The 13,452-nt window shown below is 44.7% G+C and overlaps 1 protein-coding gene across 3 annotated transcripts in view; it reads left to right on the top strand.

Annotated features, from left to right (window-relative positions):
• Positions 1-1,132: 1,132 nt before the first annotated feature.
• The window catches only part of TSPAN9 (tetraspanin 9), a 172,410-nt gene continuing 160,090 nt past the window's right edge, over positions 1,133-13,452 (top strand). Inside the window, exon 1 of one of the 3 annotated variants that reach the window (XM_084502821.1) lies at positions 1,133-1,273. The gene's annotated coding sequence lies outside the window, so the exon portion shown is untranslated. The remainder of the gene's footprint in view (positions 1,274-13,452) is intronic. The other 2 variants (XM_084502823.1, XM_084502822.1) reach the window with 2 other exon arrangements.

Below are 13,452 nucleotides of genomic sequence, written 5' to 3'. Positions count from 1 at the left end.
GCATCCTGGCTTGTATAAGAAGCAGTGTGGCCAGCAGGTCTAGGGAAGTGATTGTCCCCCTGTACTCGGCTCTGGTGAGGCTGCACCTCGAGTACTGTGTTCAGTTTTGGGCCCCTCGCTACAAGAAGGACATCGAGGTGCTTGAGCGGGTCCAGAGAAGGGCGACGAAGCTGGTGAGGGGTCTGGAGAACAAGTCCTATGAGGAGCGGCTGAGGGAGCTGGGCTTGTTCAGCCTGGAGAAAAGGAGGCTCAGGGGCAACCTTATTGCTCTCTACAGGTACCTTAAAGGAGGCTGTAGTGAGGTGGGGGTTGGTCTATTCTTCCACGTGCCTGGTGACAGGATGAGGGGGAATGGGCTAAAGTTGCGCCAGGGGAGTTTTAGGTTGGATGTTAGGAAGAACTTCTTTACTGAAAGGGTTGTTAGGCATTGGAACAGCCTGCCCAGGGAAGTGGTGGAGTCACCATCCGTGGAGGTCTTTAAAAGACGTTTAGATGTAGAGCTTAGGGATATGGTTTAGTGGAGGACTTGTTAGTGTTAGGTCAGAGGTTGGACTCGATGATCTTGAGGTCTCTTCCAACCTAGAAATTCTGTGATTCTGTGATTCTGTGATACACACACTACAAAATATAGTACCCCTCAACAGCTTATCCTCTGTGCTGGAAGTCGCAGCAATACTGCCTGACACAGGCTTGGAGCAGTTAGCAGCTGAACTGTTCACAGCTTAGCATGGTTACTACCCCTGCCCTGCAGAGCGCAGTAGATGCTCAACTGCAGGCCCCTCAGGACAGCAGAGGCAGCTGAGGGCGGGAGACGGAAGGTGCTCCCCGCAGCCTTCGATTGCAGTCCCCTAAGTCTGTGAGGGTCCAGAAGCCCCTGGCACCCATTTTGGGGATGCCCCAGGGGTCCCGTGGCGGACACCTCGGGCCACGGGTGAGCAGGTTCCAGGCAGAGCTCCCCAAAAGGGGACGCGATGCGGGATGGCCGCAGCCCCGCTCCGAATTCAGCCGGGTCGGCTCCGGATGCGCGGCGCTGCTGGGGCGAGCCCCGCTGGGGGCCGGGGCCGGTGCAGCTCCCTCCCCTCGGCGGGGCTGGAGCCGGCCCCTGGGCAGCGCCCCCAGCTCCTCCCCGCTCTGTAGGGCCGGTCCCAGCCCCTCCTCCCGTTTCCGCTGGCAGGAGCTGGAGTCGTGTCCTGCCGTGCCTCTGCAGCTCCCTTAGGACTCGGCCCTATCCGGCCCGGCCCGGCCCAGCCCAGCGCGGTCCGGGGACGTGCGGGTGAGCCCCGGCGGCGCGGGGTGCAGGGAGCCCGAGGGAAAAGTTGCGGGCGCTTCCCGGCCTCGGGGAGGGGAAGCAGCGGGGCGGAGGGGGAGAAGCCGGTGGCGGGGGGTGCTGCGTGGTGCCGGAGTTGCGGCCTGGCGGGTAGAGGCGCTGGGGAGCGGCAGGGACCCCGCGGGAGGGTGAGGGTGGGTGGCAGGGGCAGGGAGATGGGAGCTGAAAGCAGCGACACCGTCCCACCGCCCGGCGCCTGTGTGATTTCTTCTGCGGAAGCTGGAAAGTTAATGGAGAGGGACAAGGCGAGCCCAGTGGCTCCTGTGTACGCGCTCCTGATCCGAGCCAGGCAACTTGTAGTGCCCATCTTCCAGCGGAGCAGATGCCTTCAGCCAGAGAGTGCTCCCTGCCACCAGGGGAAATATGCCTACGGCAGTGCTGCCCTGGACGAGGAGGGGAGCCTGCCTTCCTTCTCCCCTTGTACAGCCCCTAGGGCTGCAGCACGATGTGAAGATGCCGACCCGAGCTGAGCCTTGGGTGGGTGGGAGCGGGGAGAAGTCCCCGCAGGAGGCAGAGCAGAGGTGAGATTGCCCCAGAGGTGAGGTAGCGCCGGAGGGAAGCCCCAAGGCAGTTCAGGGAGAAAGCCGTGGCTGCTGGAGGAGCTGACAGCTCTCAGAAGCTGCCACTGAGGTGCTTCCTGCCTCCCCCCTTTGTACGCAGAACTTGGCTCTGGGCTTTGTCTTTTCCTGTTCAAGCTTTTGGAAACTTTTCTCGATGAATCTTTGGGTGTTTACCTGTCACCCTGCTTCTGGTGTGAGGTGGGAGCTCCGTGACCTCTGCCTCTCTTGAAAAGGCCTTCAGATCAGGAGATTTCAGATGGGCAGGGAGGAGGACCTGTGGTGTGAAGATGCTGTGTTGGGGAAAAACTAGAGTGCAAGGGTAAATAAAGCTGTATTTCCTTACTTAGTGCTACTATCAAGTCTTGTTCTGCTTTTACACTGTATAGTTTTTATGGTTTGAACAACAGGGCTGGGAATGTGAACATCCGAATTTCTTGCCTGACTGCACTGAACTTATTTTAAGACTTTTGGTGGGTCACTTGGGATTTGACTGGAAAAAGTTAGGTATTCTCCAGAAGAACCATGGAAGTCAAATTGTGCAGCTTGTTTTTGCTGTAATTCCCAGATGGACTTAAACTTTACCTTCACCATGTAGATGCAAACATTTGGCATATTACTGTAGCCAGTTCTACTATTTTTAGTAGCAGGTGCTACAGGTAGTTTTAAAGGATAATAATTACTGAAGAAATGAATTAATATGACTTATATCAGCATAGAATATGAGCCAAACTTAGAACTTAAAATATTTAAAATGATTTCAAAAGATAATTTATCATTGTGGAATGTGTGTGGCTGATAACATCAAGGAAATCACTTTTTATGCTTCTGTGCCATTCGTTTCCATTTTACATTTTACTGAGCTTCTGAAATGAAAACTGATGAAGCTAATATAGCTTCTGCCTCCAGATCTTTTCCTTTCCTTCTTTATTTTTAGACCTGTGCTGTTCATGTTGCAAATCCTGCAGACAAGGCCTTTTTTCTAAAAAAAGGGGCTGGAGAACTTGTCGCAAATTTGGTTTGGGGCACCTGTATTTTCTTTAAAACTGAATAATTCTAATTAATAAAATTGCATGAGAAGACTTTGGGGTCAGAATATAACTAAGGTGGCATCACTTGCATTATTCAGACAAAGCTCAGAGGTGCAAGCAATCCTATTAATATTTCCTGAGGAGGGTGGAGGGTTAATTGTGAATGTCAGTGTTATCTTAGATACCATGATTATTTCACCAGAAAATATCAATTAGAGATGCATATTTCCAGTCCATGGTACTTAGTGAGACAGACGTTGGGGATGGGATGGCAGACACTGCCAAGCAAGAGTCTGGATTACCAGGCATGACTGTGGTAATGAGGTAGGTCCAAGGTCAAGTTGGGAAGTGAATTTGCAGGTCAGGTTAAGGCTAATTGATGGTAACCAGGGTCAGACACAGTCCAGTTATCATGGGTCAGGTCCATAGTGATGCAGCAGGTCTGAGGTCAAGCTAGGAAGTCAGTCTGTGTGTCAGAGTGTGGCTCAAGTGAGTGGCCAGACAAAGGCACAGCTGTGACAAAGCTGGATACAGATATACCTACAACATAGCTCAGGCTGGGACTGAAGACCCAGGGCTGAGCTGAAATGGATCCTATAGGCCGTTTGGCATAGCGGTTGTGGAGGCACTAGGTAAGGCTGATTAAGGTATTTAAAGGCCTTTCATGCGCTCAGGGCCCTAATACAGTATGAGGGCCTGAGACTGAGAAATAGGCTTGTTCAGCCTTGAGAAGAGAAGGCTTTGATGAGACCTAATAGTATCCTTCTAGTACTTAAGAGAGAGTATTTAACAAGAAGACAGAACTACACTCTTCTCAGTGGTGCATGATGGTATGATGAGAGACAACAAACACGTTGAAACAAGTTGTACAAGCCAGATATAACAAAAAACTTTTCCAGTGTGAAGACAGTCAAGTGTTAGAACAAGTTATGCAATGTCTGTCCTCACAGGCTCTTAAGACCTGAGTGGATAAAGCCCTGTTCTGATTTATAGCTGACCATGTGCTGAGCATCATTTGGACTAGATGACCTCCTCAGGTTTGCTCCAACATGAGTTTCTGATTTTAATATTAAGCAGCTGTTAGGTCTGGGAAGGAAGGTGGTATTTGTATGTGAAACTATGGCAATATTTGTAAGTACCAAAGATAAAGAATCATAGAATGCTTTGGGTTGGAAAGGACATTAAAGATCATCTAAATTGACACCCGCCCCCCCATGCCACACCTCCCACCAGACCAGGTTGCTCAAAGCCTTATCCAACCTGGTCTTGGACACTTCCAGGGATGGGGCATCCATAGCTTCTCTTGGCAACCTGTTCCAGTGCCTCATCAGCCTCACAGTAAAGAATTTCTTCCTTAGATCTAATCAAAATCTATCTGCTTTTAGTTCAAAGCCTTGTCTTCAAAGCCTCCATGTTCTATCAAAATACTCCCTGATAAAATCCCTCTCCTGCCTTCTTGTAGGCCCCCTTTAGGTATTGGAAGGCTGCTATAAGGTCTTCCCAGAGCCTTTTCTCCACATTGAACAACTCCAGCTCCCTCAGCCTATCTTCACAGGAGAGGTATTGCAGCCCTTTGATCATCCTCATGTCCCTCCTCTGGACTCACTCTAATAGATCCACATCCTTCTTGTGCTGGGGTCCCCAGAGCTGAATGCATTACTCCAGGTAGGGTCTCCTGAGAGCAGACTAGAGGGGGAGATTCACCTTCCTCAACCTGCTGGCCATACTTCTTTTGATGCAGCTCAGGATACAGTTGGCTTCCTGGGCTGCAAGCATACGTTGCTGGCTCATGTTGAGCTTGTCGTCAACCAACACCCCCCAGTCCTTCTTATCAGTGCTGCTTTCAATCCATTCTCCTCCCAGCCTGTTTTTGTGCTTTGGATAGCCCTGACCTCGGTGCAGGACCTTGCAGTTGGTCTTGTTGAACCTCATGAGGTTCTTACAGGCCCACCCCTCAAGCCTGTCCAGGTCCTTCTGGATGGCATCCATTCTCTCCAGCATGTAGACCACACCATGCAGCTTGGTGTCATCTGCAGACTTCTCAAATATGACAGTGATCCTTGAATATTAACCAGATTTCTGAGTCCATCTTCCCTCCAGGGCTTTGTCCCATGGTACTCTACCAAGCAGATCACTGAAGAGACCAAAGTCTGCTCTTCCAAAGTCCAGGGTAGCAAGTTTGCTGTATTCCCTCCTTGCTGCTCTCATGATCCTAAACCACACCATTTCTTGGTCACTGCAGCCAAGGCTGCCCTTGAGTTTCACATTCCTCACCAGCCCCTCCTTGTTGGTAAGAATGAGGTCCAGAATAGCCACTCTCCTCATTGGCTTCTCTATGAGGAGAAACAGAAAAAGGTTTTAGGATGATGATATGTTGCTAAGAAACTTAATAAGGGAATTTAAAAAAGTTAAACATTTTCCTCACTATGCTGAAGGCTTATGCTGGAAAGGTGTATGTGTAATGGGGTTAAAGAATCTTTCTTTTTGAAAATTCGCTTTCCTTTGGTGATTCCCAATGTACAAAATGGCTTCTTAGCTTGCCATCACTTAAAGATACCTTTGGGAGATGGTTAAGTCCTGTTCTTTCAGAGTTCATGTAGGAAGTGTGATGACAGTACATCATGCTGCCAAGATTGGGAAAAGACAGTGTATGATCAGGGAAAATTTTTTGTCTGAGGGCTGCCTTCTTTGACTCTAGAAAATGGAATAAATATGTCAGGATCAGGAGAGAACTTTCCCGTTAGTGGTGTGGTTGTTACGGATATTAGGGCAGAATCAGTCCTGGCAGGGCCAGCTTCTTGATACCCAGAGAATGTGAGTGCATCAGAGATGGGTCTTTGCCATTTCCACTCTGTGTAGCGGTGCAATTGTGATAAAGTAGGGAAGTGCCGATGGACTGCCTTGTCTTTCCTTACCATAATGCATGCTAGAATTTCATTGTGAATACAAGTACTCACTGGGAAGTTGTAAAATTCTCTGTACTTTTGCTCATGTGTAACAAGATGCTCTATTGGAGATGAAAGAACTGTCACTCATCCATTCTGTCCTACCTCTCCATCTCTCCAAGTTTCTTAAAACTGTCTTTCAGAAACTGTTTCTGCTGCTTTTTGTAGTCTATCTCAGGTGAATCTTTCAGTGCTGGATATAAATGCTATGTTTCCTGGGAAACAAACAAACAAACAAACAAACAAAAAACCACAAAAATCATCACCTCATTTGCATGGCTTACTTTCTGTGATTCAATAACATGCTTTCTGTCCTGTGTTTGTAATGAGGCAGGAGACTGTTCTCTGTTAAAGAAGTTAGATGCTTTCCTCGCTGCACAGGTGTTTGTGAGAAAGTCACGATGTATTTCTTGAGTTGTCTATTAGTTATCTATTGCTACATTTGAAGGCATTGTTCTTAAAGTGGCTTTTAACCCCTTTCTCACTTTTCATCTCAGCCTGCTTTCAAAAACACTTCTTCATGCTCTATTAAACTGCTTCTTCCATTATTCCAAGCTCCTCCAGTCCTTGCTGTCCAAAATAAACCTTGAGGGATAGAGTTGGCAGCACAGGGCATGGTCATCGGGCAGACCCTGACTGCAGAGTTAACCAGGATGCATCTAACCTCTATGCTTCATACAGAAGAAAGGATAGTTAGGAAATATGGCATCCCCAGGAGGCAAAGAACTGCATTTTCATGGCTGTTAAACTGCCTGTTGAGGTGGGGTAAAAAATCGTATTGTTGAAGAGCTTTTAAGATTGAGAATATAAAACAGGTAAGCATATTCTAGGGATAGCTCCAAGGAGATGAGGCAGATTAAATTGTAAGCATATGCTCCAATAAATACTTAAATGGACAAAGGTATTCATTGAGCGTAGTGTTTCTTTGCAGTGATATGAATATGATTTTGTGATAGCACTGAAGTGATAACATCATTTTAAAAGATTTGAAGTTTGAATCATAGAATATCCCTAGTTGGAAGGGACCCATAAGGATCATCGAGTCCAACTTTTGGCACCACACAGGTCTACTCAAAAATTCAGACCATATGACTAAGAGCACAGTCCAAATGCTTCTTACACTCCGACAGTCTTGGTGCCGTGACTATGTCCCTGGGGAGCCTGTTTCAGTGCACGACAACCCTCTCAGTGAAGAACATCTTCATAATATCCAGCCCGAACCTCCCCTACAGCAGCTTGACACCATTCCTGTGGGTCCTATCACTGGTCACTAAAGAGAATAGATCGGCGCCTTCACTCCCCATTGTGAGGAAGCTGTAGGCTGCGATGAGGTCCCCCCTCAGCCTCCTCTTTTCCAGGCTGAACAGGCCCAGTGATGTCAGCTGCTCCCCATATGTCTTCCTGTCTAGGCCCTTCACCATCTTTGTAGCCCTAAGTTTGCATTGATCTTTATTTCAAAATGTACAACAGGAAAGTTTTTAAGTTCTTTTGAAGGTTTTTCCTTTTGCTGCCAGAGTTCTCCATTACAATACAAACGCCGTTGTGCTACTCTAATGCCTGATATTTCTGAAGGTGGAAGTGACTAATAGCTGGAGCGTTTATTTCCATGATCCCTGTTGTAAAAAAAGGAAGCACATCACATTAACTAGTGAAAAGCTGATTGTATTTCTGAGGCCAAGTTACTGCGTGTCTCTAGAATCAGCTGTGAACTGAGCTTTAGTTTCTATACTGGTGTTAAAATTGAATTGTCTTTGCCATGGACAGTCTTTACCGATTTGTGATTGCTTGGACTGTTCCGTATATTCTCATGAAAAGGATATGATGGCTTCCGTGAACCTCATGCAGTCATAGGACCTTGAGAGTGGTGTTATCCTTATGTGGTGTGTCTGAGGAGAAGACAGAACTAGACTGGAGAAGAAACCCAAGGGGTACTAAGTAAGAAGTCAGTAGGCTAAGGGAGAGGATGTCTGCAGCTGTCCATGGGGAGGAAGGACTGAAAAGGAAGGATGAGGTGGTGCTGAAAAGAGAGGAACGGAAGAAAAGCTGAAATACCACACCCAGCGGGTTTGAAAGGGCTTTAGAGCTTGTAACTCTGTGCTAAAAAGCTGCTGATCGACTCAAATCATAGAAAGTGTAGGTCTTTGTGGACCTTGTGGTGTCATTCAGGTTCACTCCTAATTAAAGTCATTTGAACTGAAGGACTGAGGGAGGAAGTGCTTGAAACTGAAGGAATCCTGAATTTAGGAGACTGGTGGGAAGGATTTGGTAAAAATAATGTGACAAAGCTAGGTAAGTATTTTCTGATTGGTAGACTCTTCATAGAATCACAGAATGGTTGAGGCTAGGAGGGACCTCTGGAGATCATCTAGTCCAGCCCCCTTGCTTAAGCAGGATCACATAGAGCACATTGCACAGGATTACGAGCAGGTGAATTTTGAATATCTTCAGAGAAGGAGACTCCACAACATCTCTGGGCAACCTGTTCCAGTGCTCTGTCACACCCAGAGTAAAAAATATATTTTACTAGATATTGCCTCATATTCAGATGCAGGCTGTCCCTTCATCCAGGTCATAAACGAGTAAGTTGTATAGTACTGGACCCAGTACTGACCCCTGGGGGACGCTGCTAGCCACAGGCCTCCAACTAGACTCCATGCCACTGATCACAACCCTCTGAGCTCTGCCATCCAGCCAGTTCTCAATCTCACTGTTCACTCCTCTATCCCATGCTTCCTGAGCTCACCTGTGAGGATGTTGTGGGAGACAGTGTCAGAAGCCTTGCTGAACTCAAGGTTGACAACATCCATTGCTCTCCCCCCATCTACCCAACCAGTCATTACATCACAGAAGGCTATCAGATTGGTTAAGCTTGATTTTGCCTTGGTGAATCCATGCTGGCTAAGTCTGATAACCTTCTTCTCCTCCACGTGCTTGGAGATGACCTCCAGAATGAGTTGTTCCATCACCTTTCTAGAGGTGGAGGTGAGGCTGACTGGCCTACAGTTTCCTGGGATCTCCTTCTTGACATTTTTGAAGACTGGAGTGACGCTTGTCTTTCTTCCAGTCCTCAGGCACCTCTCCTGTTCTCCATGACCTTTCAAAGATGACATAGAGTGTCCTAGCAGTAATGTCCTCCGTCTCTCTCAGCACTCATGGTGCATCCCATCTGGGCCCATGGATTTGTGGGTTTCAAATTTGCCTAAATGATCTCTAACCTGATCCTCCTTGACCAAGGGAAAGGTTTCCTTTCTCCAGGTTTTCTCTCTTTCCTCTAGGGTCTGGGATTCATGAGGGCTGGTCTTAGCAGTGAAGACTGAAGCAAAGAAGGCATTCGGTAACTCTTCCTTCTCTGTATCCTTTGTCACAAGGGCACCTACCCCATTCAGCAGTGGACACACATTTTCCCTAGTCTTCCTTTTGCTACTGATGAGTTTGAAGAAGCCCTTCATGTTGTCCTTGATATACCTTCCTAGATTTAAATCAAATTGGGCAGTAGCCTTCCTTATTGCATCCCTGCATGTTCTGATGACATTCCTATATTCCTCCCATGTGACCTGTCCCTTTTTCCACATTCCATATACTTCCTTCTTCTGTTTGAGTTTTGCCAGGAACTGCTTGCTCGTCCATGCAGGTCTCCTGCCCCCTTTGCTTTTATCTGTTTTCAGGGATTGTACTGCTCTGTATAACTTCTACATAATCATCATGAATTTCTAAATGAATATATCTACAGAGGGACAAAGACTGAGGGACAGCCTTGTATACTCTACTATTACTAATCCAAGTTCCTAGTCTTTTGCAATTTGGTAGTGAATGGGGCTTATGGCAGTATGATGATGAGCAGTGTTTTCTATGGCGATAGCAGCTGTACTCAGAATGCATGTTGAGCATAGGCAAGGAGACTTTCTGTTTGGGTTTTCTCATTACTATAGGTTTAATAATGCACAAATGTTTCTGAAAGCTTGTTTTCTTTTCTCTATGTCTATTGTTTTTTTTAATCCATTTTTTTATCCAGTTGCAGTTCAGTGGGAGGTGGTTCTTCACACAGTGTTCAGCTTTGTTTTGAATCACCATACTATGATTTCTCAGATGTGTACTTATCCCCAAATCAGCTTTGGATTGCATGTTAAGAATCCAGCCTTATGTGAATGAAGGTTGTTGCCTTGCTTTGTTTGAAGAAAGTGCATCTGAGATTATGAAGGATCAAAGGCAACATCCTAAGAATGTATAGCATAGTTTCCTCATTAATTTGAGGATAGTATACAGACTATTGTTTATATATATTTATACACACATGGGGAAAATACTGTCACTGAAATGGAATAATGGCACTGATAATAGAAAAGACCTGTACTAATAAGCTGTCCAGAGCTTGTCTTCTTGTAAAGTAAAACTAAATGGTTGGCTTAAATGCCTGTAAAAGAAATTTTCCAAATATAAATAGCTTAAAGTGATTCTCTTTCTTACAGCAGAATACTTGGTATTCTGTGCAGAGCTGCTGTACAAAGTTTTGGCAGGTAATGGTGTCTCTGAGTCCTAAAAAGTCTCTTGCTGATCTGTTTCCCAGCAGTGCAGAATGTGACAGAATAGGTGACAATCCTGCATTTCATAGCACTTGTGATGCTTGATAGCAACAGAGGCAGCTAGAGGGAGCATATAAATTGCATAGATACCTATTGCCTAGCTATTTGGTATTGTAAAAGATGAAAGGCAAAGGGGAAGAATTGCAGCTCTGGAAAAATTTGCCACTTATTCCCCTCAGAACCACTTGAGTTGAAAGAAAGGCTGGATCTTATACTGTGAAGCTCTTCCTGTTTTAGATAGGTAACGGGGAAGGAAAAGGACAGTATTTAGAATCATAGAATCGTAGAATATCCTGAGTTTCAAGGGATCCATAAGGGTCATCAAGTCCAACTCCTGGCTCCACACAGGTCTACCCAAAAATTCTGAGCATATGGCTAAGTACGCAGTCCAGACGCATCTTAAACTCCGACAGGCAAGTGACTACGTCCTTGGGGAGCCTGTTCCAGTATGTGACAACCCTCTCAGAATTTAGGTGAATGTGGTCATAGATTAGGATAAGAAAGACATGGTAAAAATAATTGCTAGGACCAGTGTTCCACAGAGATGTGAAAGAGAGGAAGAGACTTCATTGTGAATAGGAGTTGTTTGGGAGAATTTTCTTATTCCAAATATAGAAGGCAAAGTGAAAAGGACTCTGAAGGAGAAGGGATCTTCTGAGGAGAACCAGGAGGAGGAAATAAGAACAGATTCTTAAGTTTCCCCACCAACGGCACTTCATCTGTGTGGCTTTCAGTTTTCCACGTTCCTTATTGTTCCACCCTTTCTTGATGGGATGGTCACCACAGAATATCTCCTGAGAGTTCTTATAGAAATTGTCCCCTTTTAAGTCTTTATTTTTTCTTTAAAAAAAATAATATCTCAGGACATTGTTTTTTAAGGCAGTAAGTTTTCCCTTATCACCTTCACTAGCTTCTTTCACTTTCTTGCTCTTAGGCTTTCCTTTTCTTACTCTACCAGTTGCCAGGTATCTCCAGGCAATATTTATTATGCCTTGCTTTCTCTTTTGTAAGCAAAAGTCCTATTACAGCCTCATTGTAACATGGTTCTCCCAGCTAGTTTCCTAGTTTTCTCTATGTAGTTTTCGTCTCCACTTCTTCGTGTTCTTTTATTCATCAATTCCTCTTTGAAGAGCTGAAGAAGTTCGTTCTGTGTAAGAACTATGTATTCTGTTTTGGTGTGTGTAATCTGTTTGTTCCTCCCTCTTATTTTTACATTAAACCATACCAGGGGAAACAAAACTAGTTCAAGTCATTTAGATATCCAGATGTTTTTTCTAAACTGCTTTTTTTAAGAACTTCAACTAAAGGGAAATGTTGCTACATGTGGGAATCTTCACCTTTCTTCCTGCTTTAGTAAATAGTATTTCTTTCCTCTGTTTTATAGATTTTTCTTCAGGCACTTGTCCTCTTTGGAGTTGCTAAGATATCCCTCTCCTTGACTCTTAAGATGCACTGACTGGTTAAATTCTTTGATCCATGTTTCTCTGAAGTCGGTAGAAGATAGCTGTCAGGCTTTCTGCTTGAATTACTACACAGCCCTGTTACTGTTTCAAAGATCTTCAAGTGGTTAGTAATGTAGCCTTTATTCCAATTAATTAAAGGAACTCATCCAGTGCTTCAGGTACAAAATATTGCTACAGCGAACTTGAAACTGCCAGTGACAGCCAAAGTTGGTACTTACCTAATGGCAATAGTCCAAGGCATTCATTAAAAAAGCAAACAGACTTTGCTTGCCTGTGGTACATGATTTGAGGAACTGAAAGGCACATAAGCTTTATTTCAGAGGACTGAGTGTTGTGATATACCAATGGTTATGAGGAGATAAATACCTACCAATCAGTGAGCTTTCTAGAAGAGGAAGTTCTGTGTTTTCTTTTGTGTTTTGCTAACCCTCATGTTTGAGGACATGAGGGTTAGTTATGCAGCCCTGTCTCTTGGCCTCCTGCTGGGAACAATGGGTTGTACAGGTTGCCTGGCTGTTGAGTAGAGTTCCCCACATGTATATGCAACCAGATGAAAGATGCAAGTTTTTGAGGGACCCAGAGTTTATCCATTCCTTTCATCATCATTTGTTGTAATAACCTGTACCTACGTGAGTCCTGTAGTAACTATTGGAGGGCATGAATGAACTTTTCTGTTGCATGTGCCTGTGAATTGTCTTCTCACCAGTTCTGCTTTGTCAGAAGATTCATGTTTCTTTGTGTTTGTTATCAACATTTACTTTGATCCACACCAAGAGCTCTTTCCTCTAATATTTTTATTGGAAAAATTTTATTTTTCTTTCTTAATTTTACTGTAGAGACCTGGCTTACATCAAACCAAGCAGTGTACCTCTGATGTGGCTAGGACTGCTACCTGGCGCTGGATTACATGGCTCAAAGGACTCCCTTCAGACCATCTCTGACTTTGCTGCAGATCATGCTGCATTCATAGCAGGCTTGATTCAGTAGTGAATAAAGTTTGTCCTTTAAGATGTAGATGATAGTCTACTACTGCATGTGGCATGAGTTTGACTAATCAGCTAATGTCTATGTAGTGGAACTGTGGGAATTGTGGATTATTTCATTCTTTTTAAAATTAATTTTAATTTTTGCTAAGCCAGATTTGAATTCAACAGGATTAATTCAGTTGCTAAAGTCTATTTTGTCTCTAGAGAATTAACTGCATGTGCTTGACATACAATCATAATGTTGGGGTGAGCTTTATTTTCATATAGTATTACTTTACTTTATGGAAGGTATGTATAACTGATGTGTATGATAAGAGGTGCCCATGTGCTAGAGAAGCTATAGTAAATAGACTGTGTGAACTGTGAAATCAACAAGACATTGGGTGCAATGGTTAATGTGAGATAAATTAATTCTTAAACTTGAATGTACAAATATATGAAGGTGAAGGCAACTAATCATGTCCATGTTCACTATTCTGAAAAGGGCAGTAGTCAGTTTTGAAAACACTATTCACAAAATCAGATTTTTTTTTTACTTTCAAAAATGCCTTATATTAGAAATC

This window comes from Aythya ferina (genome assembly GCF_964211825.1).
Source record: "Aythya ferina genome assembly, chromosome: 1".
Taxonomy (NCBI): domain Eukaryota; kingdom Metazoa; phylum Chordata; class Aves; order Anseriformes; family Anatidae; genus Aythya; species Aythya ferina.
This window is presented reverse-complemented; position numbering and strand designations above follow the sequence as displayed.